General features: G+C 48.9%; 1 protein-coding gene and 1 non-coding gene across 2 annotated transcripts in view; both read right to left on the minus strand.

The window, feature by feature from the left end:
* LOC128330484 (vigilin-like) overlaps window positions 1–21,982 on the minus strand; it is a 75,966-nt gene extending 53,984 nt beyond the window's left edge. The window contains exon 1 of the mRNA XM_053263469.1: window positions 21,694–21,982. The gene's annotated coding sequence lies outside the window, so the exon portion shown is untranslated. The remainder of the gene's footprint in view (window positions 1–21,693) is intronic.
* A 3,573-nt stretch (window positions 21,983–25,555) lies between these two features.
* TRNAN-GUU (transfer RNA asparagine (anticodon GUU)) lies at window positions 25,556–25,629 on the minus strand. Its single transcript has one exon. It is a non-coding gene; the product is annotated as a tRNA-Asn (tRNA).
* Between the last annotated feature and the right edge of the window lie 279 nt (window positions 25,630–25,908).

Below are 25,908 nucleotides of genomic sequence, written 5' to 3' on the forward strand. Positions count from 1 at the left end.
GTTGCCAACTGAGCCGAAGCACCACGAATGGTCCTGCTGGGTCCAATGGGCCATACTGACACGTGTGCCACCAGCAAGTGGCCCTGAGCGTGCTCAGGAACAGATGGACCACAAAAAGAGATGTCTGCAAACCCAACTCAGGAGAGGCGCTGGCTGCAGGCTTCAACGTGCCCTGGAGAAGGACCAGAGAGGCTGCCGAGACGGCCAGCCAAGAAGCTGTCCACACATTTCAGCAGCTTAACAGCACAGATTTGTCTGGAGAGAGAAGCTTGGCTGTAGGTCCAGCAACATCACAGCTTCTACAGAAGGAGAGATCCAAGCTGGGGCAAGGGGCATGCTTGGAGAATGGAGAAGAGTGGCAATGGGTTTGTTTGGATGAGGAAGCTTCTTGGTCCTGTCCTGTCCTCCCTACTGCCAGGCAATTCTAGTTACTCTCATGGCACACAAGCTTTGCTTGGAGGACACTCCAGAAACTGCTGGCACTGGCAGACTAGCCAGAAACAGACCTTTGGATCTAATCCAGCGTGGCCCTTGCATTCTTGGAGCTGGGTTGGGCAGCTAGGTTTCCTGGGCTTCCCAGCCTTGAGCCGCCAGGTGCCAGACTACAAATCCCATCACCCATGATCATCACTCTGATCAAGGCTGGGAACCCTTGTTCCAGAAAGCCTAGTTGCTCGTCAGGGTTCCAAAAATTTAGGCGCCATAGCCCCCATGCTGGAGGGCTACTTTAGTGGTGGGGCAGGGAAGGCAGCCCGTCAGCCACTTCCCAGTAGGACACGCCTGCTCAACTTTGCACCCCCCAGCTGTTTTTGAACTACAGCTCTCATAATCCCCAGCCACAGTGGCCAGCAGCCAGCAATTATGGGAGTTTGAAGCCAACATCTGCAGGAGGGCCGGCCTGCACTAGGACCTACAAGCAGGCCTCGTGTCCACTCCTTGGTCTTTCCACGCCATGTCCGCATGCTCCTCTCCAGGCTCCCACCTGTGAGCATCTGAAGGAGCCATCAGGAAAGAGAGATTTCTGTTGCCCTTTTTGTTAGCAGCTAGGTGACGGGAAAGCACTTGTGCTGCCTGCATCTTTGGCCTAAAAACTGTTCCTTGACTCTCAACCGTTGCCTGTAGCCCTAAATGTGTGTCCCATTTATCCCTCCACTGCACCAAGAACTGCAGGATAGCACACATCTTTTCCTTATCCCAAGGCACCATCCGGCGTTATAGCCCTTTCCCAACTCCTAGCCTATACATCTGTGGCAGATCACATAACCTGCATACAGAAGGTGTCAAGAGCCGTCTCTGGCATCTTCAGGAGGGCTGGGAATACCTGCCTCTCCAAAACCCTGACAAACGCTGTCAGTGCAGACAATACCGAGCCTGATGGACCAACCGTTTGACCATTTGAGACAGCTGCCTATGTCTGGCCCAAGGGTACTCAATGAATTTCAGGGCCAAGCAGGGGACCTGCATCCAGGCCTCCCTGATCCAAGCCTGGCATTGCATCCAGAAACCACACTGGATGTGTTCCACACAGCAGCCCAATGCAAAAAAAACCCTGGCCCAGCTCAAACCTGCCTGTAAGTGCCACACATTTCTGCACAGCTGTGATACATCTGGGCCTCATGGTGTTGGGAATCAAGATGCACGACTGGAAAGACTCTATTAAGTATTTGCCCATCTGGAGATCCTTCCAGAACTCGCGTTCTTACAAATGGGAACACAATCAGGGAAAGAAACTGGATTCCTGCCCAGTTGGTGCGGAGCGACTGACCACAGCGTTTGGCAAAGGGGCAAAATCTATTCTCATGCCGTCTTATATTAATTTCGGCCAATACTTGATCACCGAAGAGCTTTCCTGGATGCATCTGTGCGTCACAAGGGAAAAGCCACACACAAACTTCCAGTTGGAGGTAATGAGATCCCAGGGCATTTACACTATAGTTAGCACCAGAAGCACCTCGGAGAATGACTTTTCTCAAGACAATCAGAATTCTGAATACAGGAGCCAAATGTAGTCCAATGGATGCTAATCACCACTTGCAACTGCTTTTCTGAGGCAAGAGACAGTTAGCAACTGGTAAGAGCTGTGTAAACCAAGTATTAAAAGAGCTAAGCATTATTTGCTTAGGTAAGCCAAAATTCTGTACCAAGAGAACCCAACATGTATTACATGTGTACATTGGGCTTTTGCCAAGAACTCTGTGGTTTTCAGGCTAATAAACACCCTGTGAGGCAGCTTAGATTGGAGGACAGGCCAAAGCCCTCCTTATCAGCTTCAGACCTGAACAAAGTTGAGCTTGACTTTCCATTTCTCAACCCAATCGCTTTCAAAAGATGTCCACAGCCATGCAACACCACCTTGATTTATTCATTCAATTTGAATCCCAGAGAAATGTGGGTTTTCCCCCAAAAAATTCTGAATTGGAAAATTTTCTGATACCAATTTTGCCGACATTTGAATTATTTTTTTCCTTTAAAAGAGACACAAATTTTACAAGTGCCCTACAGACATTGTGACCGAATATGGCATGCTATCTGACCCATTTATACAGCAAAGAAGTCACTTCCAACATATTAATTTCTCCTCAATGTATCTCAAAAAGCTTTTCAAGTAGCCAAGTAGAAATTTTAGAAATGGAAAGTTTTCCACAGAAAAAGTATGGGATCATTTTCTACCCCACATCTGTGAAATCCCATGTTAAAACTGTTGAAGAAACATCAAATTAAAATCCATTTAGTAACACCATAAAATCATTCCACAATAAAAGCAGTCAGCACTATTAAAACCAGCAGAGGGCAATAAAGTGGTGAAAAGGGAGCCTAAATAATCCAACAGCCTGTTGAAATAAGAGCATCTCCAAGTCCACCCAAAGAAAAAGTCTGCCCAGCCTCTGGGAGGGAATTCCACAATTGTGGCCCCACCACCAAGTAGGCCCTGTCCCTGGCACTCACTGAGCAAGTATCCAGTAAGGATGGGTCAGAGGACAGGGCATCCAAAGTGGATGCTAAGACCGTCTTCAAGATAAGGGCTTTCAAGGTTAGTGGCCTGGGGCTGGGTTAATACCAGCACTTCTGGGTGGATTTATCAGCAATGGAATTCTGGGCTCTGCAGAGGATTCTAGGGCCTGGCTGTGTAACTGGGAGGAGAGGATTCACAGGCAGGTCACCCCTTAACCCAGGGGTAGGCAACTGATGAAATTCCAGCTGTTGAACTCCAACTCCCAACATCTTCAGCCATAGTAAATTATGAGAAGAGAGAAGTGAGCCATTTCCCATAGCGAAGAGTTTAAATTTCCCAGCTTTGGAGTAGCTTGTCCCATAATGCACTGCGAAGGACCCAAGCCTCCTGATGCACAGTGCCAAAAATCTGTTGGTGACAGTGTGGCCCCATTTTTTTATTTTTATTTTTGGGTAAATGTGCCTTAGGAAGGAAAAAGGGTAGGTTAGCATTAGGTCCACTCAACAGCACACTTTACGTTTACACTTAAAAAAACACAAAACTATGCTAGGTAACCTGTGCCTGAGTATACCCGAGTTATTGCATATTAGGGATTCTAATGCAAAAACTAATTCTGGCCACAAAGCATCACAAAGACATGGTTAAAAGCATCAAATTCACACACTGATTTTTCAGGTGAGGAACAGCAAGGGAGAGAAGCAATTAGCACACAGTCCCCCACAGAAGGGTTTAAAATAAATAAATAAATCTTGCAGTTTCTCTTGTTGCTAAACAAATGAGAGTCAGAAAGCCTTGTGGATCTGATGCAAGTCACCCAGGGATCTCCCAGTAGATCTCTCATCTATCTTCTGCTCATCCCAGTTTAGACAGACTGCAACACTCAGCTTTTGTGGCAGAAAAACACATTCTGTTTGAATACTAAGCCCTGCAAGTTTGTGACTGAGCCACAAAAGCTTGTGTGTCCAGGAAAGCCTCAATATCAGAGATCTCTTACCCCTGTACAGTGCACCTTTATTTCCACTTACTGGTCACCTCAGTTTGAAAATAGCTACATGGGGCACTCAGCCTTCTAGAGCAGCAACACAGATTGCTAGAACAGTTCCCAGGAACAAAGTCTCACAATGCAAGGCACTCTGGAGGATTTGTCCAGCAATTCGGTCAGCAGGACAGCATAAACTCACGGGTTTTACAAACAGGCCTACCAAATAGCAAGCTACGAAGGCCCAATTTATTCTCCCAGTTTCTTGCAGGAGGAGGCATTCTGCAAAGTATCTCCGGGTCTGTTCTGGCAACAATCAGTATTTCAAAGGCGTTTAGTTCTCCATGAGGAAAAGCAAAGCAAACCAAGCTAGGGCAGAGGAGGATACAAAGCCCAGTTAGCGTCATGTGGGCACCTTTGCTGCAAGCAGACCTGGGAAACATCACTTCTACCATGTGGTTTCCTGCATGCACACGGGCCTGTGCAGACGAAAACCTAGATCTTTTGTGTTGCCACAAGCAAGATCCAGGTCCCGCAGAGCAGCTAGTGAAGCCATGCACCATTCTGGGTCTCTCTGGTCAGCACTTGCCATGTATCTAAGCGCGGACCAATGTTCATCTCCACTTGACAAGTGGAAAGGAGGCAGCTGCGCGCACGGCGGCCGCCAACCCCACAACATGCGAACAGCAAATAGACGTGGTCCCACTGGCCACCGAGATGCTCCGGACAAAGCAACAGGCGGCTTTCTCTCCTTAACCAAGAAGGAGAGACTACTGACCAGAGGTGGAAACTTGCAGTGTGGGAGGACAGTTGCTAAGCAACAGCACAACTGACATCTCTTCCGCTCTCACTAGCCAGCAAACAGAGGAGGCCAGAAAGCTGCTGTCTACCGAGTCAGACCATTGGTCCATCTAGCTCTGTACAGTCTGACCGGCAGCAGCTCATCAGGTAGGAGGCTTCCTTGTGGGTTTAACCCGTGCATGCATGGCCCACTGGCTGCAGAGCCATCTTTGGCAACTGTTACAGTGATCCGGTTACAGGATCTGACCCGACGTTTCAGGGTTTTAAGCTTCCTTCTCAGCCTTCTGTAGGGGGAACACATTAAATATCTGGGTTAGCAGCCACAGGGCAAGCTATTTTCTGCCGGGCCCCAATCCCAGCCTTCTTTCTACATTCTCAAGAAAAAAGCACAATAGATCTATTAGGAACACACAGGGGAAAGAAGGCGGTTCTATGGCACTGGAGTGGGGTCAGCTGTAAGAAAGGGATTGAGATCTTTTTTTTAAAAAAGGCTCCACCCCCTGGTCCAACAAGCACCACCCACTAGCCATCAGGCTCCTCCCCCTGTTCCAACAGGTCCCACCCCAGAGCACATCAACATATCTAGCTGACATAACCCAAGTCACACCTTTGGTCTGGGGAATTTTAATTAATATTGGCTTTTAATTAATATTGTTTTAATGCTGTTTTAAAATATTTTTAAAAATTTTAAGTTGTAATGTTTTAAACTTTTTGTTTTAAGTAATGTTTTACTTTCTGTTTTTATTTTCCTGTAAACTGCCCAGAGATGTAAGTTTGGGGTGGTATAGAAATATGTTTAATAAATACAAATAAATACAAATAAATACAAATAAATACAAATAAATACAAATAAATACAAATAAATACAAATAAATACAGCATTACCTACTCTGACTGGCAACAGCTCTCTAGAAGCTCAGGATTCTCTCACCACCAGCTTAGCTGGAGGCACCGGGGATTGAATTAAGGATCTTCTGCAGCTAAAGCATGTACTCCACCAGTGAGCTAGGGCCCTGCTCCTAAACCTCCAGGCTCCGCCTTTGCTCCAACAGGCTCCACCCTTTGTGGCACAGCCTCAAGGGAGTGGGGCAAACCTAGCAACCAGATAGCCAACAGGCTGACCAAGGGGAGAGAACGGAGTGACAGGGGGTGCAGAGAGACACTTGCTCCTGCTGATAGACTCAGCTCACCAAGGCTGAAAGAGCTAGACTAGCCTGCTGACTTTTCTGGGAGGGCAGGCCAGGCCGGGGGCGTGCGGGAGACGGCAGTGGTCAACCCCTCCTATATTCTACCAAAGACAACCACAGGGCTCTGTGGTCGCCAGGAGTCAACACCGACTCGACGGCACACATTACCTTTAGCCTGAGGTCCTGCATTCCCTCTCAGGCGTGCGCACGCTCACAAGTTTTGTGATGCCCACTATGTCAATTTTAGATCCCGCTCAGGTTGAATCAGGAAGGCCCCACTGAACGCATGTGCACACACACTGCCTTGATACTGCCACCCAGAACAAAACTCATTCCGCACACAAGTGGGGAAAAAAATGAGCGAGAATACTGCTGAGGTCATGAACGTGGCTTGGCACAAGCTGTGTGCCTCTGGAAGTTTTCCCTTCAGGGGGCTGGGGCTGATGGGTACTTTTAGCTCCCCAAAGAGATATTTGGCTTATCTGGATATTCGGCTCTCTTAGCTCCCCAAAGAGACATCTCTTCAACCAGGCTCTCTCAGCTTTTTAAAACTTGTTTTTAAATTCTTCTGATTATTTAATTGTTGCTTTACGAGGTTTTTAATGGTTAATTATTGTTTTTATGCTTTATAATTTTTGTTTTAATTATTAACTGATTTTAATGGTGTTTTAATGTAAACCGCCCTCAGCCTTTTGGAAGGGTGGTATAAAAGTTTTAATATTTATTTATTTATTTATTTATTTGATTTTTATACCGCCCTTCCAAAATGGCTCAGCAGAAAGCTGCTGTCTCCGGAGTCGGACCATTGGTCCATCTAGCTCCATACAGTCTGACTGGCAGCAGGCTTCCCCAGCCCTACCTGGGACCCTCTGCATTCTAAGCAGATGCTCTATAGCAGTTTCTCAACCGCCGGTCCGCGGCCCGGTGCCGGTCCGCGGAGGGTTGAGTGCCAGTCCGTGCCTTCGCGAGTTAACACCTCCCTCCCTGCGAACCTCCGTGTTGTAACCAAAATTCTTCACATTCCAGCTGCCGCGCGGCTGAGGAGATAGCTATTGGGGTGTGTGAGGTAGTCCTTCCTATCACACACACCCTGGCGGCGGCGGGCGGCGGATGGCAAGCAGAGCGACGCCGTGGCCTGCCGTTTGGCCTGGCGTCGCTTCCCAACTGAGAGAGGCACGCCTGCGCAGTTACTGCAGCAGTTACTGCGCAGACGCGCCTCTCAGTTGGGAAGCAGCGCCGGGCCAAACGGTTTCGCGGCAGGGGAAGGCAAGCGGAAAACTGCTTGCTTGCCTGCCCGCCCAAAAAACAACACGGAGGTTTTCAGGGGCTGGGGGGTGGAAGGACTACTGGCTCACCCCCCACCCAGCAGCCATCCCCAGCCATCCCCTCAGCACTGGGATTTTAAAAAAATATTTTAAACAATTTTTTTAGCATTGTCTGTAGAAAATGTAGATGTCTGCATCCTAAGATTAGATTTGTTATTTCAAATGAAGGGGTTAACTCCAATCTCTCTCACCTCTGCAGTCCCCAGCCACATGCATCTCACTTATATACCCATTTTCTCTCTGGCCTTCTCCCCCTGCCCCCCGCCCTTCTTCTACTGCTCCCTCAGCTTAACATCCTTTCCTAGGCCTGTCAATTCCCTTGTTGCCTACCCAGGCTCCTGCCTAATTTCGCTTTTTCTATGCCTCTTTACCTAGCTCCTTCTGCAAGATCTGAGCAGCTTATAGAGACTTTCTCTCTCTCCCTCAAGCCAAACCTACCTATCCTCTTTCCATTTCTTTCTTTTTTAGCTTTTTCTCTTTCTCTCCCTCTCTCCCCTTCAAGCCTGCTCCATCCTCTTTTCCTTTTGCCATCCCTCTGTCTCTCTCTCTCTCTCTCAAGCCAAGCCTGCCCCATTCTCTTCCTCAAGCCAAGCCTGCCCTATTCTTTCCCTCTTTCTTTCCCCATCTCACTTCTCTCTTTCCTTCTTATAAAAGCCTGTGTGGTGAAGGATCAAAGTATAATCTTCTTATCAAAAATTAAGAAAAAAACTTCTCTAATTTTTTTCCTTAGAAGTGCTCCGTGTGATGATTTGGCAGAGGGGAAAGAAAGAACAATGCATTTTATTATTATGTACAGATTGTACTGTATTTATTTTATTAGAATTTTTAATTCAATTTATTTTATTTTAATTAAAATAATTAAAATAACCCATAAGCCAAGTCACGGTCAGTTAACTTTTGGCCCACCAGGTCATTTGAGTTGTGCACACCTGTAGTATAGTACTAATAGATAAACTTGAAACCCCTTTGCTAACTGCTGGTCTGGGAAACTGCACATGAAGAATGTAGCGGTCCTTGACTCCAAAAAGGTTGAGAAACACCGCTCTATAGCACTCGGCTACGGCCCCATGCCCTGCACACACCAGCCAAGGGGCAGGTCTGGCTCAAGGGCCTCAGGCTGCCTACCCCTGCTTCAGACCCTGGCAACCACAGCCAGGTTTAAGAGGCACAGGAGTGAAACTCTTGCATTGTTTGTCAGGGTGTCTCCCCTGCGACCCGTCAGCCAGACTCCTCCAGAGCCTTGCAGCATCAGTGGTTTTAATTGGGCTCCACTGTGGCTCTCCGGGTCTCAGAGGGCCTGGCAGGCGCAGCTGCTGAGCTCCTATTTTCACATTCACTGGGAGTTGCTGTTTCCCCACTTGCGTTGAGGCAGAGAAAGTTTTCAGGAAAAGCAGCGGAGGAAAGTTTTTTAAAAGCTTCATTTTGCCTTATGTAGTTGCCGGCAGGCTCAAGATCAGGAATTCCCAACGTCGGGTCCCCAGATGTTCTTGGACTTCAACTCGCATAATCCCCAACCAAAGGCCACTGGGGCTGGGGATTAGGGGAGCTGAAGTCCAAAAACACCTAGGGACCCAACGCTGAGAATCCCTGCTCAAGATCACCCCTTTGTACTCTGCATCAATTAGCCTAGAGCAGCCATCACCTTCTGGTTCTGCACTAGCCAGAAACCTGGCCTGTCATTTGGACGGCAGGAGGGCCCATGGAAGGAGTATTCGCCACCTTGGTCTCTCTCCACGGCCCGCACCGCACCCTACTGGCTGCCATCCTGCCTGCCATGGCTGCTATCCATCTGGGTCTCCTCCTCCTCCCCGCACGGGTCCGCATTTTCATTGGTCGTGGCTGCGGCAGGGCGGGGCTTGCCACATACGACCTAAGCCTTCTATATCTATAGATACACGCAGCGATCAAGGAATGCTGGCTGGCTCAGTTCACCAGCCAGACAAGCTATTTTATTTGTCAGATAGTTCCTTGAGTTTGTTGGTCCATTACTTTTCAGGATTTTCAGGAGCCAGCGTGGTGTAGTGGCTAGAGTGCTGGACTAGGACTGGGGAGACTCGAGTTCAAATCCCCATTCAGCCATGATACTAGCTGGGTGACTCTGGGCCAGTCACTTCTCTCTCAGTCTAACCTACTTCGCAGGGTTGTTGTGAAAGAGAAACTCAAGTAAGTAGTACACCGCTCTGGGCTCCTTGGAGGAAGAGCAGGATATAAATGTAAAAACAAACCAACAAATAAATTCCTTTCACTCACCAGGCCTCATCGTCATGGACTAATAGACTAGTGGATGTCCTGTGCCCTGCTTACATCCACACAGGGCATACTGCCCTCCCAACACATGCACACTTTTGCAACCAGCAAGGCTGTTGCATAGTTCTTATTTTCATTTCTTTCCTTTAAAAAAAAAATATATTTTTTTTTACTCATAGCTGTCCTGTGTGTCCCTCCTGGAGCTAGTTCACCCCATAATACATCAGGAAGGAGACATCACTCCTGCTGTATAGAGAAGCGCGTCGGCTACAGAAGTGGAGAGCTTGAATTTCATTTATTAATTAGATGTTTATATCTCGCCTCTCCAGTACAATACTGCTCAGGGTGGCTCACAACAACAAAACCAATAAGACATAATGTACAACAGGGCGGCTCAACTTTGGTCCTCCTGCAGATGTTTATTTATTTAAAGAATTTCTATACCACCCAAACTTGCGTCTCTGGGTGGTTTACAGCGTTGGCCTACAACTCCCTGGCTATTGGCCACTGTGGCTGGGGATTATGGGAGTTGTAGTCCAAAAAACAACGGGGGGGGGGGGCTAAGTTGAACAGACCTGATGTAGAACAATTAAAACAGACAATGATGAAAATTAAAAACCTACCACGTAACACACTAAAAAGCCTCTCTGAAAAAGTAGGCTTTAAGGTCTTTTTAAGAAACCCTAAGGGAGAATGGCAAAGCTCTTCTGGGAGGGCATTCCAGAGCCAAGGGGCCACAACCAAAAATGACACATCCTTCCTGGTGCATTATGGGTTAAGTCAGCTTCTGCTTAAACTCTCTCTGCTTTTGGAGCAAACTCAGAGCAAGCCAGCCACAACACACTGACTAGGATACACTGCTGTACTCAGTCAAGCACAGGTACATGCAACAAATTGTGTTCCTTACCCTGCCTCCCTTCCTCTTATATCCCCATGTTAAGTTTTACTTTGCAAGTTCCTCAGGGCAGGGACCTTCCCCCAGAGGCTAAAGTACTGTGCACACTGATGGCACTAAGAATCTGCAGTCACAGGTACACTGTGTGTGGGAGGGAAGGAAGGAAGGAGCTGGACACACAAACCCTGGTTGCAATGGACATGCCATGGTTTGGCAATGATGTCTGAGCCAGGCTACTCTTGTAGGTATAACTCTGAAGCTTCAAACCATCTCCAAGGCCACTATCAAGGAAGAGTGGATTAAGGACCCACTTAGCAGATACAAACTCAGTGCTACCAATTAATTCTTTAGTATTCTGTTAAGTCAGAGTTGCAACTACTCACTTGCCAGGGGTGTGGAAAGTACTGCCACTCAACAGGGAAGATGTCGTCCTGGGCACATGACAGTTTATCCACAGCCTTGCCAAGTCTCCAGAACTTGGCGGACTTTCAAGGCTACGGATTAATTGTCATTACTTTGATCAAGATGTGCCAGGAGTTGTAGTTTTTCCAAAGGTACCCTGGGAGTTGTAGTTTTTCAAAGGTGCGATGTTGTGAGATTCCAAGCCCTCAGTGACAATCTAGAACTCTGCTTCCCAGCATTCCTTGGTTGGAACAGAAAGGAAAGCTATAGCAGCTACACAGGTTCTCAGTTCCAAATGGGTCAGGAGTCCTCACTGGTTAAGAGCTCTGGAAAAAGGCAAGTTAAGTGTGCCCCTCTTGATCACCCCCCTCCCCAAAAGTGCAATGTCATAACAGCAGAACTGCACCTGTGGAACACCTGCATTTTTCAGAGCTCTTGAATGTAAGTTGCTGTGTGGACCCATTTGGGTGGAAAGCAGGTAAAAATGCAAACATTTGGGTAAACCAACTGGCTTGACTAACATACAACAAAGTGCATATAAAGGTGGCCCTCTTTATTCACGGGGGTTCCATTCCCACCAATTAGCACAAATATGTAAACCATAAATTAACAAACCTTACCCCATGGAAATCTAGGGGTTAGGTTCCTTACTCTAAAAAAGTGTCCAAAACCAGGAAAGGAACAGAAATAAAGGTGGGAAAGCAAAGTATCTTGTTCTCCAGGGATGCCCCCCAAATCCTCTTGTTTAAGAATTGTGGTGGTTTTGGGTTGGTGTTTTTTAAAAACCAAAAGGTGCCACAAGGTGGTTCTGTGCTTCGGAAGTGATATCAGAAGTCATTTCCGGCCACTAAGGAACTGCAGATAGGTGAAAATTGCCTATATTTCCTGCCATGGATAAAGAAACTGGGTCTAAGACCCATTCACATATACATGAAACCATGACCCACGAAACCACCACCAACAAGAGTCTCCTGTATATTAAATATGGTTTGGTATTAAGTGACTGAACTTTGTACTCACATGCAGGAAAAGGAGGAGAGCTCGTCTTGTGGTAGCAAGTATGACCCCTCTGCTTTGCTTCTGTTTGCATTCAAATGGGAGACTACATGATTGAGCACTGTGAGACATTCTCCTTAGGGGATGGGGCTTCTCTGGGAAGAGCATCTGCACATGTAAGGTTCCAAGTTCCCTCCCTGGCAGCATCTCCAAGACAGGGCTGGGAGAGATTCCTGCCTGCAACCTTGGAGAAACCACTGCCAGTTTGTGTAGACAATACTGAGCTAGATGGATCAATAGCTTGACTCAGTAGGAGGCCGCTTCCTATGCTGTCTCTTCCCCTTGCACATACCAAATATAACATGTGCCTGCCCTCCAAAAGCAATTCCAAGCCATGATATACAATCCTGATTTGGAAGGCAATGGCGAACTATGTTTTGCCAGTTTGAGTACATAATATACTATTGCCTTGCTGCCCACCAGAAACTAGTTAAATCCAGCACCTGAAATGGGGGGCGGGGAGAGACCAGAGAAGCACAGAACTTGCTCCCTATTGCCAAACCACAGCTTGACAGTATGTGAACTGACCCATGTGGGACAGAGGATATTAGCCATTAGTGCTATAGGAATGGGACCCCAGCTGCTTAGAAACCACATAATACACACCACCTCAGTTGCCTTATAGCAGTTTTGAGAGGGTGGTGTCGTTAATTTACATTTCCTCCCCTCCGCAAGTGCAATTTGGTGACACATCTACCACCCACACCCTATTCCAAAGCAGGTGAGTGTTTCTGCAAGAGGGTTTGAAGCTAAACCAATATTTTCACTGTGTGTTGCCAAAAAAGCCATACACAAAAGAGAAGCCACTAGAAGTTCCTGCATTCCACACACGAGGGGTACCTCACACCTGCACCATGTGAAGGCCACTCACAGAAAGACACAGGTGGTTAGGAGGCAGCCAGACACACACTAATCAAAACCCCTACCGCAAAGAAATGGAGGAGGGCTGGTGAGGCAAAGGCCATTGGGGTGCCAAAGTAATCAGCTGAAGTGAAAGCCGTTACTGTGTGTTTTGGCTATCGACAAGTTCGGATGGTCATATCTGACTACAGTCAGAACAAACCATGGTTGATAAATTGACTTCAAACCTTCGATCCAGATCTTTAGATGAGCCAAAAATAAAGAGCAGAGGAGAGCTGGTTGTGTTGTACCAAGCATGAACTGTATTCCCTCTGCTAAGCAAGATGGGCATTGGTTTGCATCTGGATGGGTGACCACCTACGAACACTGTTTGCTGCAAGATATTTCCCAAAAGAACACAGGAATGCAAGAACAGCCCTGCGGGAGCAGGGCAGTGCTCCCTCTCAAGCGTGCACTCACAAGTTCTTGGATGTCTGCACCGTTCGTTTTAGATCCCACTGAGGCTGAATCAGGAAGGCCCCACTCTGAATGTATGTGCGCACACACTGCCTTGATATTGCTACCCAGAACAAAACTCATGCCACAGAGATGGGGGGAAAAATTAGAGGGACCACTGGATCAGGCCCAAGGCCTATCTAGTCCAGCGTCCTGTTGCACAAAGTGCCCCACCAGGTGCCGCTGGGAAGCCCACAGGCAAGAGCTGAGGGCAGGCCCTCTCCTGCTGTTGCTCCCCCGTAACAGGTATTTAGAGACATCTTGCCTCCAAGGCTGAAGATGCCCTGTAGCCCTCAAGACTAGTAAGCCACTGACAGACCTGTCCTCCATGACTTTATCTAAACCCCTCTAAAGCCACCCAGGTTGTGGGCTGTCACCATATCTTGTGGCAGAGAATCCATAGATCCATTATATGTTGTGTGAAAAAGCACTTCCTTTTGTCCCATTCCCTTAGGCGATGGGGGCCACAGCTCAGTGGTAGAGCATTTGCTTGCAAGCTGAAGGTCCCAGGCTCCGCCCCTGGCAACATCTCCAGGTGGGCCTGGGAAAGACTCCTGCCTGAAACCTTGGAAAGCCACTTCCAGGACTGGGCGAGATGGACCAATGGCGGACGGGTGAGATGGACCGATACTGTCAAAGGCAGATTCTCCTGTTCCTAGTCAGCTAGCACAGGTTCAGAGAGCAGAACTAGCCACCGTTAGACCTATGCTAGACAGGCCCCAGGTGCAGAGCAAGGGTGCCCAGCATTTCAACTGTGGCAACTGGACTGGGCTATTCAGAGTAAGTTTTCTCCACCCAGTCTTTACTTGTTCCCGGCAGCCCTGTTCCTGTTCTCAGTAAGTTACTTGAAGGTTCCATACGCAGCTTTCAGATGGTCAACTACACAGCCAGACGGCACAAGCATCATCGCAGCACACCGGGCTGGCAACAGGAAGGCCGTAGGCCTGGCTTCAACGTAGTTCTGCTGTCTGGAGCCTGTTCCAGGAAACACTGGAGATCTTCCACAAGAAGGTATAATGGCCGGACGGCCCCGAGAGAAGCCTCTTGCCCACCACGGCCGGTCTTCCCCTCCAATGTGCAACCATGCATTCGAGGAGGGCAGCTGGTCTTGCAGGGGCAGGCAGGGATTGCCCCCTTTGCTAAGCAAGGCCTGCCCTGGTTTGCATTTGGATGGGTGACTACCTGTGAGCACTGCAAGGTATTCCCCTTAAGAAATAGGGTTGTAGCTCAGGGGTAGAGAAGCTGCTTGCATGCAGAAGGTCCCAGGTTCCATCCCTGGCAGCATCTCCAGGTAGGGCTGGGAGAGATTCCTGCCTGGAACCTCGGAGAGCCACTGCTGGTCAGTGCAGACAATAATGAGCTAAAGGGACCAAAAGTCTGACTCGGCAGAAGGCAGCTTCCCGTGTGAGTGCGCTTTAGGGGTGCCTTTGCAGCACTCACAGCAAGAGCCCACAGACCTATCGCTGCTCTGCATGCAGAAACCAAGCAGGCACCTTAGAACACTCCCAGAATCCTCTGCCAGATGCCAAGAGAGGGCTCCCTCAGGTCATAATGTTTCAGAACCAGTGGCACAGATTCAAGTCTATGCTGTCATCTACTTGCCTTGGTCGCACTGCTGCCTACTCAGAGCTCAGTACCCTTGAGGCTAAGACGGCCAGAGCCAGGCATCGCGGTGCACATCAGATCATTAGCAGTCACATGTTTGCAGTGGATGCTGAGCTGAACACCTTTAGCGAGAAGCCACACAGAAGCATTTTCACCAGCTTCTCGGTCGGTTAGCCACTATACCGTCTACTCTTTCCACGTTAATGCACCTGAAGAACTCCTGCACACTGCAGAGGATTCTGGGAAATTTTTTAGGGCACATGGGCATTTCATGTGCCCAAGGCATCCATTTATTTGGAGCTGGGGTGCATATCACCTGACTTTTCAGCCACTGTGGCTGGGAATTATGGGAGTTGTAGTTCAAGAACAGCTCAAGCAATTTGTTGGGTGAGTAGGGGGAGGTTCCTCATGGGGTATGATATTGGTGATGCATTTATTTTCTGGATGTAGTTCTTGTATTTTTGTAACTCCTTAGCTATGTATCTCAGTATTGCTTCATTTACTGTGAGTGAGTATTTGTAATACGCAGTGATTGCAATAAAAGTCACCCCATTTAGAGCCTCAAACCAAAGTTGTAGATACTGTAGTGTTGCCTTCACACCAACTTTCTCAAAGAGAGGCAGTTTACACACACAAACCCATCAAATTCAGCAGTTAAATACTTCTTTGGGACCATCTGCTTCACTAGAAATTAAGTCCTGCTGTTCCTTTTTGACCGCCTGTCAAGAAAAGCCATTTTCCATGTGCTTCTCCACTGAAGGAATCTGAATCCCAGATTACATTACAAAAACTAAGTTTATAGTCCTCATGGTTGCAAAGCTTAAGGGCAAATCGTACATTTTAACATGATAGCCTTAGAAGGATTTCTCATGACTATCAGCATTCTGCAAGACCAGGACTGCTCAACTTCGGCCCTCCTGCAGATGTTGGCCTACAACTCCCATAATCCCTGGCTACTGGCCACTGTGGCTGGGAGGGATTATGGGAGCTGCATTCCAAAAACAGCTGGGGGGCCAAAGTTGAGCAGGCCTGTGCAAGCCCATGCAATTCAGCCCAGTTTATACAGGATGGGAGACACACAAAGTTCTGAATATGGGAGGGTGCAACTTTAGCAAGGGGCCCTCTAATCAGTTATTTTTAGACATCGTGACAGATGCTACACCAGGGCTGCACAACTCAAATGCCCTGGTGGGCCAGAACTATCCACAACTTGGCATGCAGGGACTGAGGTCAAATGTTTAGCATATTATTACATTAAAATTAAATATTATTAGTTGCTTGTGGCTCTATTCCCCCGTCAATGGACCCATAGTTTTAACCAAGGATAGTGGCCAGAGAATAGGTCCTGTCCCCGCTCAGTCAGTGGGACCCTGGAGTGCAGGCCTGCCCCATACAAATGCCAAGTCCTCTCCTCTCCCTAAATTGTTGCTTTTGGGCTGCAATGCTAGGTATGCTTAAATGGGAGTAAGCCTCACTGGGAGCAGCATGAAGCATATTTCTGAGAACGCATGCACAGGATGGTGCTATAAAGCAGTTTCCAGCTGCTGTGTTGCTTCAGGATACCTGGGGGCCAGTAAAATAGTCTCTGTGGGCCGAATCCGGCCCCCGGGCCTTATGTTGTGCAGGCCTGTGCTACACCCTACATACCAGAGCCACTGATTATCCCAAAAGGGAACCTCAGAATAAGGCAACTTCCTGTCTTCCAGGCTCTTTGACTCTAAGAGCCAACCTAAAAGTTTAGGAGCCAGACTGCACTCTGCTCCACAGCAGGTGGGCAAGGGGAGGACTTGCCACCAGAAATCTCCCCCGCTCCACAGAGAGTGGACTCACCACCTTGCTTACTTCTCCGTCTGGTTGCATCCATCTGGCTCAGACAGGTGATGGACAGACGTGACCAGGAGAAGGGAGCAGGCCAGGCCAGGCTGGGTTGCTTCCTCCTCTTCCTGGGTGGATCTGTCTGGCCAAGACAGATTATGGGACAGGTGCAACGAGGAGAAAAAGCCAGCAGCCAACCTTCGCCTTGCTCGCGCATGCCTCCTAGCTGCGTCAGCCCACCGCCTGGCCCAGGTGCCATGGCGAGCTGGCACCTGCGAATTGTCAAGCCCCAACACGATCATTGGTCCAGTTAGCTCCGTGCCGTCTACTCTGACTGGGAGAAGCTCTCTGGGGTCTCAGTCACAGATCTTCCCAGCTCATTTACCGACCCAGTCCAAGTTCAGTCCCTGGTGTAACCTTTTATACGAAGAGGGATGCTACCAGGGCTCTACCGGCTCTCCAAAAAAGGAACAAAACCTCAATTCCCATCTTCCATGATCAGGGTAAAAGGTAAAGTGTGCCGTCGAGTCAATGTCGACGCCTGGCGACCACAAAGCCCTGCGGTTGTCTTTGGTAGAATACAGGAGGGGTTGACCATTGCCATTACCCACAGAGTATGAGATGAAGCCTTTCAGCATCTTCCTATATCGCTGCTGTCCGATACAGTCCTTTCCCATAGTCTGGGAAACATACCAGCGGTGATTCGAACCGGCAACCTCTGGCTTGCTAGTCAAGTCATTTCCCCGCTGCACCATTAGGTGGCTTCATGATAAGGGAACACTATACTAAGATAAGAGACACTGCAAAGAAGGGAAGCAGAAGCAAGCTCCTGCTGGATCTTTGAGGACCACCCAAGCTACACAGAAAGGGCATATCCTGTTGTACATCAGTATATTCTGCAATGGAAAGTGCACCCGGTTTCTTCTTAGAGCCTCCCCTGCTTCACTCCAGAATATGGACACAATTCCTGCAGTGCATCAAAGGGATGGCAGAGAGGGTGTGGTCCCTGCTAGGGAAGGTGATTTCTTCCTCTTCAACACAACACAGGAAGATTTATTTCAAGTCAAGTAAAATGTGTCTGGGTGATCCCAAAAACATGGGGGACTGTGTGTCATTTGTATTGTTTCCATTGCTTTTTGATTCTGAGGTTTGGCCATTGCAGTGGATTTCATGGGAAGAAACTAAGGAAGCTTTACTTGGTTGCAAAGTGTATGTTGTGGACTCCCCTGCTTGGAAGAGGACCCATTCACTGTATCTTTTGGCAGTTCAAGAGAAGTGGGAGAATTCAGCCTTCCTTCTCCAGAGCAACCATCTCTCCTTGGCTTGTTTTTCCACTACCGCATCTCAGGGGAGAATTCTGCTTGCTTCAGCCCCCTATTAAACAATTCTCCTCCGATTAGAGTATCTCCCTCAAGTCATTTCTACCTCTGCCATTTCTTTGTCCCAGAGGCAAACGCAGGCAGAGGAGAAGACAACGGCAGACCAACTGAACACCTTAAGATTTAGCTTGCAAGAGCAAACACTCTGGTGTGGACTATCCAGGATCGTCGTCAGGTCACTGAGTACCTTTAGGGAACTGCAGGTTTCACCCAGCTCTGCACACCAGATCTAGCAACCCTGCTACTGACTTACAAGTTTCCAATCCTGAAACAAACAAGGCCAGATTTAAAAATAAAAATAAAAATAGGGCATATCCCTGCCCCAAGGCGATTACAATCTGAAAGTCAGATCTTGAATGGGTCTCAGTCCCTAGCTTCAGCTTCTGGTTCACCCACTGTAACATAGGAAGCTGTTACAAAGTCAGAAACCAAGTCAGACTATTGGTCATAAGAACAGCCCTGCTGGATCAGGCCCAAGGCCCATCTATTCCAGCATTCCCTTTCACACAGTGGCCCAGCAGATGGAACATAGGAAGCTGCCCTATACTGAGTCAGACCATTGACCTATCTAGCTCAGTACTGTCTTTACTGACTGGCAGTGGCTTCCTCAAGGTTGCAGGCAGGAATCTCTCTCAGCCCTATCTTGGAGATGCTGCCAGGGAGGGAAGTTGGAACCTAGATGTTCTTCCCAGAGTGGCTCCATCCCCTAAGGGTAGTATCTTACAGCGCAAACATTTCTAGTCTCCCTTTTCATATGCAACCAGGGCAAACGCAGCTTAGCTAAGGGGACAGGTCATGCTTGCTACCACAAGACCAGCTCTCCTCTGGGGAGCCCATAGGCAAGAAGTATATGCATGCCTTGTATCCCACAGTTACTCACCTGCAAATGGTATTTAGAGGCATCTTGCCTCCGAGGCTGGAGGTGGCCTATAGCCCTCAGACTAGCAGCCATTGATAGACCTGTTCTCCATGGATGAAAGCCATTGTTCCTTAAACATCTACTCAGCTCAGTACCGTCTACACAGACTGGCAGTGATTCTCCAAGGTTTCAGGCAGGACTCTTTGCCAGTCCTACCTGGAGATACTAAAGTATGGGCCTGGGACCTTCTACATGCAAGGAAGAGGCTCTGCCTCTGAGCTACAGCCCCATCCCCCAAGAGGAATATCTTACAGCAGACAGTGTTCACATGTAGTCACCCAAATGCAACCCAGGGTGAATCCTGCTTAGCAAAGGGGACAATTCATGCTTGCTATTGGAAAATCAGCTCTACAACCATCTATTCTTGTTTAACAGAGAGAGCTGAATACTGAATAGATAGAGAGTTTACAAATAAGATGAATTCAGGAAAAGTTATGCTAGGGAGAATGAAGGACAGGCATTCTGAACACAGAAGATCTCTTCTCCAGCCAATCTACATGCAAAGACAGACCAGAGTACTAGACAATTTAAGACACTCCATTAAGGGGGGGGGGGAATCTAGACACATGATATACTGCTACGTAAGATTCTGAAATATTGCTTCCATCTACCTAGAACAGTCTAGAATCAGTCATGAAGCTAGCTCAATGGCACGGCACCTGCTTTGCAAGCACAAGGTCCCAGGTTCAGACCTGACATCTTCAGGTCGGACCAGGAAAAAGTCCTGTCTGAAACGCTGAAGAGCTGCTGCCAGTCAGAGAAGACAACACTGAACTAGATGGATCAAGGGTCTGACTCAGTCGAAGGCAGCTTCATTTGCTCCACTCTTGGCTCAGAGGAAGCACTAGGACAACTTGCCCAAGAAGTCCTGGGACATAACACACTCAGAGAAACCCCCACTGTCCAAAGCCAGCTAGTACCATGTGTGTGAGAACTAAACCAGTGCCACATGTTTCAGACCAGCTCAACCTTTTCAACCCTCCATCCACTTTTTTCAATCCTTTAGTGATCAGGTACATTTCTAGTTTCCAGAAAGGTTTTATGCCAGTGTGAACAGGATTCTGTCCTGGACAGCAACCCATAGCTCCAGGTTTTTAAGATACTGGAGGAAGGAGGAAGGCACCACATAAAAAGCACACACTCATCTCATAAGTGGAAAACTGCAAAGAGGGAATTGTCCCACATTCAGGGCTGTTTTGTTGTTGCACTTTGAGGTTACCTTTGTGGCTCCCACAGATGTCAACCATGACCCGAAAACAGGACGTTGTGTTACTGTAGCCTAAAAGTGGGCCAAAGCCATCCTCAGAGTGGCCACAGTCTTCCTCACAAGATTGCAAAACTGCAAAGCAATTGCTACACAGAGGACATGTTCATGTCTCATACATCCAATTTAGGAGCACCTCTTCCCACCCCAACCATCCAGAGAGCCAAGTTGAGGTGGGCACTGTCTCCATCCCTCCGCTTCCCATCCTGGTATGCTGCTTATTGGTTCTTGGTGCAAACTTGAGTGTTTTTGCTGCCTCTGCTTAACCACGACTCCACATATTTCTAGCCCTCATGGAGAAAGCATGCCAGTCTGTATATGCAATGGCAAAAAAAAAAGATGCTAAAGGAAAAGCAAGGAGGCCACAAAAGAGCTTATTCATTCTCAGAGTCTCACAGCTCAGCTACACTGTCAGCATCCCAAGTACCACGATTCTGTTTTATTCTACTTTATTTTTGAAGACAAACTCCCACAACAGCAGCCTTTGAGGGATTCCTCATCCTCCCCTCAATTCATCCCACCTCAAGATGTCCCACAGAGCTATCCCTCTCAACACGCCCCTCAGTATCCAAAACCAGTTTCCTTTAACCTGCTTGCTGGTTATAGAGAATATAGGGAACCCGGTTTCTGCACCTCCCAGATCCATCCTGCTGCCCACACCCTCCAATCTTTTCACCGACATCTCAACACCCTGCATTACTGATGCCATCTCTACCTATGCACCCAACACATCACTCTCTCTAGTGAAGACCCCTCCCAGATCTCTCCCACCTGTGCTCATCTTACATCCTCCCCCCCCAACTTCTACTCCAGCAGAGATGGGGGAAGGCCTTCATTTCAACACCCCACCAAACCTTACAACCCCATAACCTCACGTGAGACCTCTGAGAGAGATTCTGGTCCCACAACCCACCCCAGTGCCCCTGCTTCCTACAAACCCTCTCAAAACCCCTGCGCCCCCTTAAGCCGACCTGAAGACCCCTGTACTCAAGCCCCTGCTCACATTATATTGCCTGCCACTCCAGTCCTCTTTCCACCCTCTCTGCTGGAGACCCCCCCACACACACTATTCACCCCCATCTTTGCCCCCCGCCGCTTGCCTTAGTCCCCTCCCTTCAGCCCTCAGTGCTAGATATCTCCCTCACAAGAGCATTATCTATGCGGGGGATCCACCCCCTACCACCACCACCACCCCCCAGCCAGGCTGCCGCCTGCTTCCACCCTCCAGAGCCCCTACTTGCCTCCCCGCAGCCCTCAAGCCTTTAGACCCCTTGCCTACAGCTCCCCCTTCTCTCTGCAAGCGGGCGCTCCCCCCCCACCCCCCAGCTTGCAATGCCGATGCACTAAGGCACCAAACATGCGCTGTGCAGCCCACCCCCTCGCCTGCCTGCAGCCGGGCCCTGAGCAAGGCGGCGGCGCTGCTAGAGCTAGAGCTGGAGCTGCGGCCCTCCTTCCTATCCTGCCTCCCTTGCAGGCGCCCTCCAGCGAGAGCCCCGGGGCGGCTTCTCACCTGCGCTGCGGCGGGTCCTGCTGCTGCTGCTGCTGCCGGAGGGGGATCAGCGTGGCGGCTGCGGCGACCGCCGCTGGGGCTGGGGCCGGGGGAAAGGAGAGGGAGAAGGAGAGGGGAAGGAGGAGGAGGAGGAGGGAGCGGGAGGCAGCGGCGGCGGCGGCTGCTCCAGCTCCTCCACCGCCGGCGCTGCTGCAACTGTGCTGCTTGCTGCTACTGCTGCTACCGCCGGCGCCGCTGCTCTTCTTGCCGCAGCCTCCGCCCCCTGCCGCGGCCCGACTGACAAGGCGCCACTCAGCCACGCCCCCTCCCCTCCACACCGCCTCCTCTCCTCCCGCCCAGGACGCCCTCCCGGCCAATCGCCGCCCGCCGCCGGGAAGCCCCGCCTCCTGCCCCTCCGGGACTCGGCGCTTGCGCGCAGGCGCCTCCTGCTCGCTTCGCGGCGGCTGCCGCTGGGGAAGTCAGGCGGCGAGGCGTGCGCTCGCCCGGCGGCGGCGGCGGCGGCGGCGGCTGCTTCTCCGTCTCTCTCTGTCTGTTTGTCTGTCTCGCGCGCGCCCCCTTTGACCGACTCCCCCCGCCCCCGACGCCCGCCCCAGGAGGCGAGAGTGGGGAAGGGTGCACGCGCAGCCGCCGTCACTTCCGGTTGGCTGCGGAGCGCCGCCATGTGCGGAGCGGGAGGCTGGAGCCAGGGCAGGGGGGCGGGGGAGGAGGCGCGAGGAGCAGAGGGAAGCGGGCCGCAGCAGCACCAGTGGCCCCCAATAGGAATAAAGATCATATAGTATAAGCATAATAAAGAGAGTGAAGTGCGCATCATGGGCTGCCGAGAAGGAAGGTTGGAGGGAGCTGGTGTAAGGGGAGCTGGCCTTCTTGTGGCAGCAAGCATGCATTGCCCCCTTTGCTAAGCAGGCTCCTCCCTGGTGTGCATTTGGATGGGAGACTTATGCGGGAGCACTGCTAGATATTCCCTTAGGGGATGGGGTGGGGCCTCTCTGGGAAGAGCGTCTGGTTCCAAATTCCCTCCCTGGCAGCATCTCCAAGATAGAGCTGAGAGAGATTCCTGCCTGCAACCTTGGCGAAGCTGCTGCCAGTCTGCGTAGACAATACTGAGCTAGATGGGTCAATGACTCCATAGAAGGAAGCTTCCTATGTTCCTAATATTAGTTTTATAACCCTATTGCAATTGTTCTAAGCTGCCCTGGAAATATATGTATTAAAAAGTGGGATATACATGTACAAATGAATAACTAATGTACACCTGAGGCTCTTTAACTTTGTGTGTGTGTGTAGGCCGCTTGAAAATTTCTTAGGGCCTCTGTGGACTGCTTAATTTTTTATTTTTTTGTTCTACAAATCAAAGCACATAACTCACATAAGATTATAAAAAATCAAGGGGAAGGAGAAAAATGGGTATTCTCAACTATTCTGCAGCCTTATGGATTCTGAGGGCCACAGCGAGAACCTCTGACAATCTTTCCTGAAGCCTATGAATAGGGAGTTGTTTCACCTGTTGGATGCTCTAAATGTTTGGGGTGCCCTGTCCTATGCCTCTGCATTAGGAGCACCACAACTTCCACTGGGATTCAGAAGAAAAGAAATTATTGCTCCATTGAGCCCACGACCCTTTACACCTATGTGCAATCTTCTGGGTGGGGAGGTAGTGTCTTTCTTTTTTAATCCTTGAGTTGCAGGGGTCCTTGTACATTGCTTGCCAATTCTGACTAAAACTATTTCCTGGAGTGTGCCCCCCCCCGTATTTCCCCTGTATTTTTCACAATATTAAGCCACTACAATCTCCTGGATTCCGTTCAGCAATCGTTCTCCTTTTGGGAGAAGACGGAGGCTAAACAGGGAGTTGAACTTCTGCCTCCTTTTTGTCTCTCATTAATGTTTCTCCATCCATCATACTGGGCTGCAAGCCCACCGTTTCCTCTTTCCTCTGACTTTGAACACACACTTGAAAAAGAATCCCTCGCCAGCCTTGGCTCATTCTCAGCATCTGCTTTGACGCTGTCCTTACAAGTCTGTATCCATCCTTGGTGACCTGTCCTTTCCATTTCTTATACATGCCCTTTATTGTTATCTCCAACTCATCACAGAGCTTCCTGCACAGCCACATTGGCTTTTTTAGACCTCTCCCATTTTTCTTCCCCATAGGAATACTCTGTGATTGTGCTTTTAAGTCCTTGTCCAGGAACTTCCATTCGTCTTGGGATCCTTTTCTCATGTATTTATCTAGCCATAGGTGATTTCAGCTTTCCTGGAATCCAAGGTACATGTTTAACTACACTCACTTTTAGCTTTCTGTAAGATCAAGAATTCCACCATTACATGTCCCCCCCAAAGTTTCCACTACATTTGTTAGGATCAATTCAAGGGGATAGCATATTTATCCAAATCTGATGAGTTCCCCCCCTCGTTCTTGCCTGTTAAATATTTGGGGGGGTGGGATGGGGTCATCTTGGATTTTAACCCCTGCTAACTGAGCAAAGAGGCACCTTTTTTAAAGTGGTGATTCTCTTTATTTAGCAGGGGGAGAGTAACTGGCCCTCTCCAACCTCAGCACAGCATCCCTCCAGTGGCTGTTGCTGGTGTCTACCTTTATGTTTCTTTTTAGATTGTGAGCCCTTTGGGGATAGGGTGCATTCTTATTTGTTTATATTTATGTAAACCGCTTTGAGAACTTTGGTTGAAAAGCGGTATATAATATTATTATTAGTAGTAGTATCTTTTAAGGCATTGTTTGCATCCAGAGTCGTCTTCTGTTTGGGTAAATATAGTAGTCAATTTCTCATTCCTTCCTCCAGCTTCTGAAGGGACGAGGTTGCTAGCAAGGTTTGTTGGGGATTCTTTAGAGACTCCATGTTTAGTGGAGTTTGTTTCCCGACAGATTTCAGAGTAGTTGAAGTTCCCTGTTATAAATTCTTGATTCTTCGAAGCATCTGTAATTGTTTCACAGGAAAGCATTATTTACATCCTTCCTTGGTATGGTGGTCTGTAATAGACTCGAACTTCAGTGTTGTTTTCATTTCCTTCACCATTCATTGCTTACCCAGATGCTATTCACTGGGCAGATGCTGGGCATTCTGGCATCTCCAAGATAGGGCTGAGAGAGACTCCTGCCTGCAGCCTTGAAGAGAAGCCGTTGCCAGTCTGGGTAGCTAATACTGAGCTAGATGGACCAATGGTCTGACACAACTTCCTATGTTCCTACCACATGTTCATTTCTTGGATTTCTGTGCAGGTGTACAATTCTGGGCATTGAATGATGTTCCTCTCCCCTTGTTCTTGGAACATGGGAAGCTGCTTTACGCTGAATCAGACCGTTCATTTATCTAGCTCACTATTGTCTACACCAGGGGTGCACAAGTCAAATATCCCAGCGCGGGCCAGAACTCACCATGACTTGGTATGCAGGGGTTGAGGTAAATTTTCAGCACATCAATGATTACATTAACATTAATTATTTAAAATATTATTGAAAGCAATTATTAGTTACCCAGAGCATGAGGAGGGGGCTCCTAGCAACCTTTCCTCTTCCCTGTCTCCCATGCACTTTCAAATGCTTGCAAAAGTCAATTTTGAAAAGGGACTGATCCCCACCAGGTCCATGGGGCAAAGCAGCATTTTGCACCCTACCTCAGGCACTGCAGTACTTTGGGCCAGCAAAAAAGTCCACGTGGGCTGGATCTCAGGGGCCTTATGTTGTGCAGGCCTGGTCTACACGGACTGGCAGCGACTCTCCAGGGTTTCAGACAAGATTCTCCTCCAGCCCTACCTGGAGATGCTGCCAGGGATTGAGACTTGGGCCTTCTGTAGGCAAAGCGGGTGCCATTCTACTGAGCTGTGGGACCATCTCCAAAATGAGAGTCCCTGGGTGGGCTTGAACCACCAACCTTTCAGTTAACAGCCAAACGTGCTAACCGATTGTGCCACAGAGACACCTGCTCCAAGCATCTGTATAAGAAGTTGCATCCTTCCATTGCTGCATTCTAGTCCTTGGGGTCATCATCCCACCACCAAGTCTCCGTTACACCTATCAAGTCATATTCACTTTTCTCTACTAGGAGTTCAAGCTCTTGTTTGTTCCCCACATTCGGTGTTTTAGTGTATAGACATTGCAAGCCATTGATATGACGACTGAATGCCCCAACTGCTGTTTCATTGTGGGGTTTCCTAGGCAACCTCACAGCTCCGCCATCCCCCACAACACCCATAGCA

The sequence above is a fragment of the Hemicordylus capensis genome, chromosome 6, assembly GCF_027244095.1.
Source record: "Hemicordylus capensis ecotype Gifberg chromosome 6, rHemCap1.1.pri, whole genome shotgun sequence".
In the NCBI taxonomy this organism is placed as follows: Eukaryota; Metazoa; Chordata; class Lepidosauria; order Squamata; family Cordylidae; genus Hemicordylus; species Hemicordylus capensis.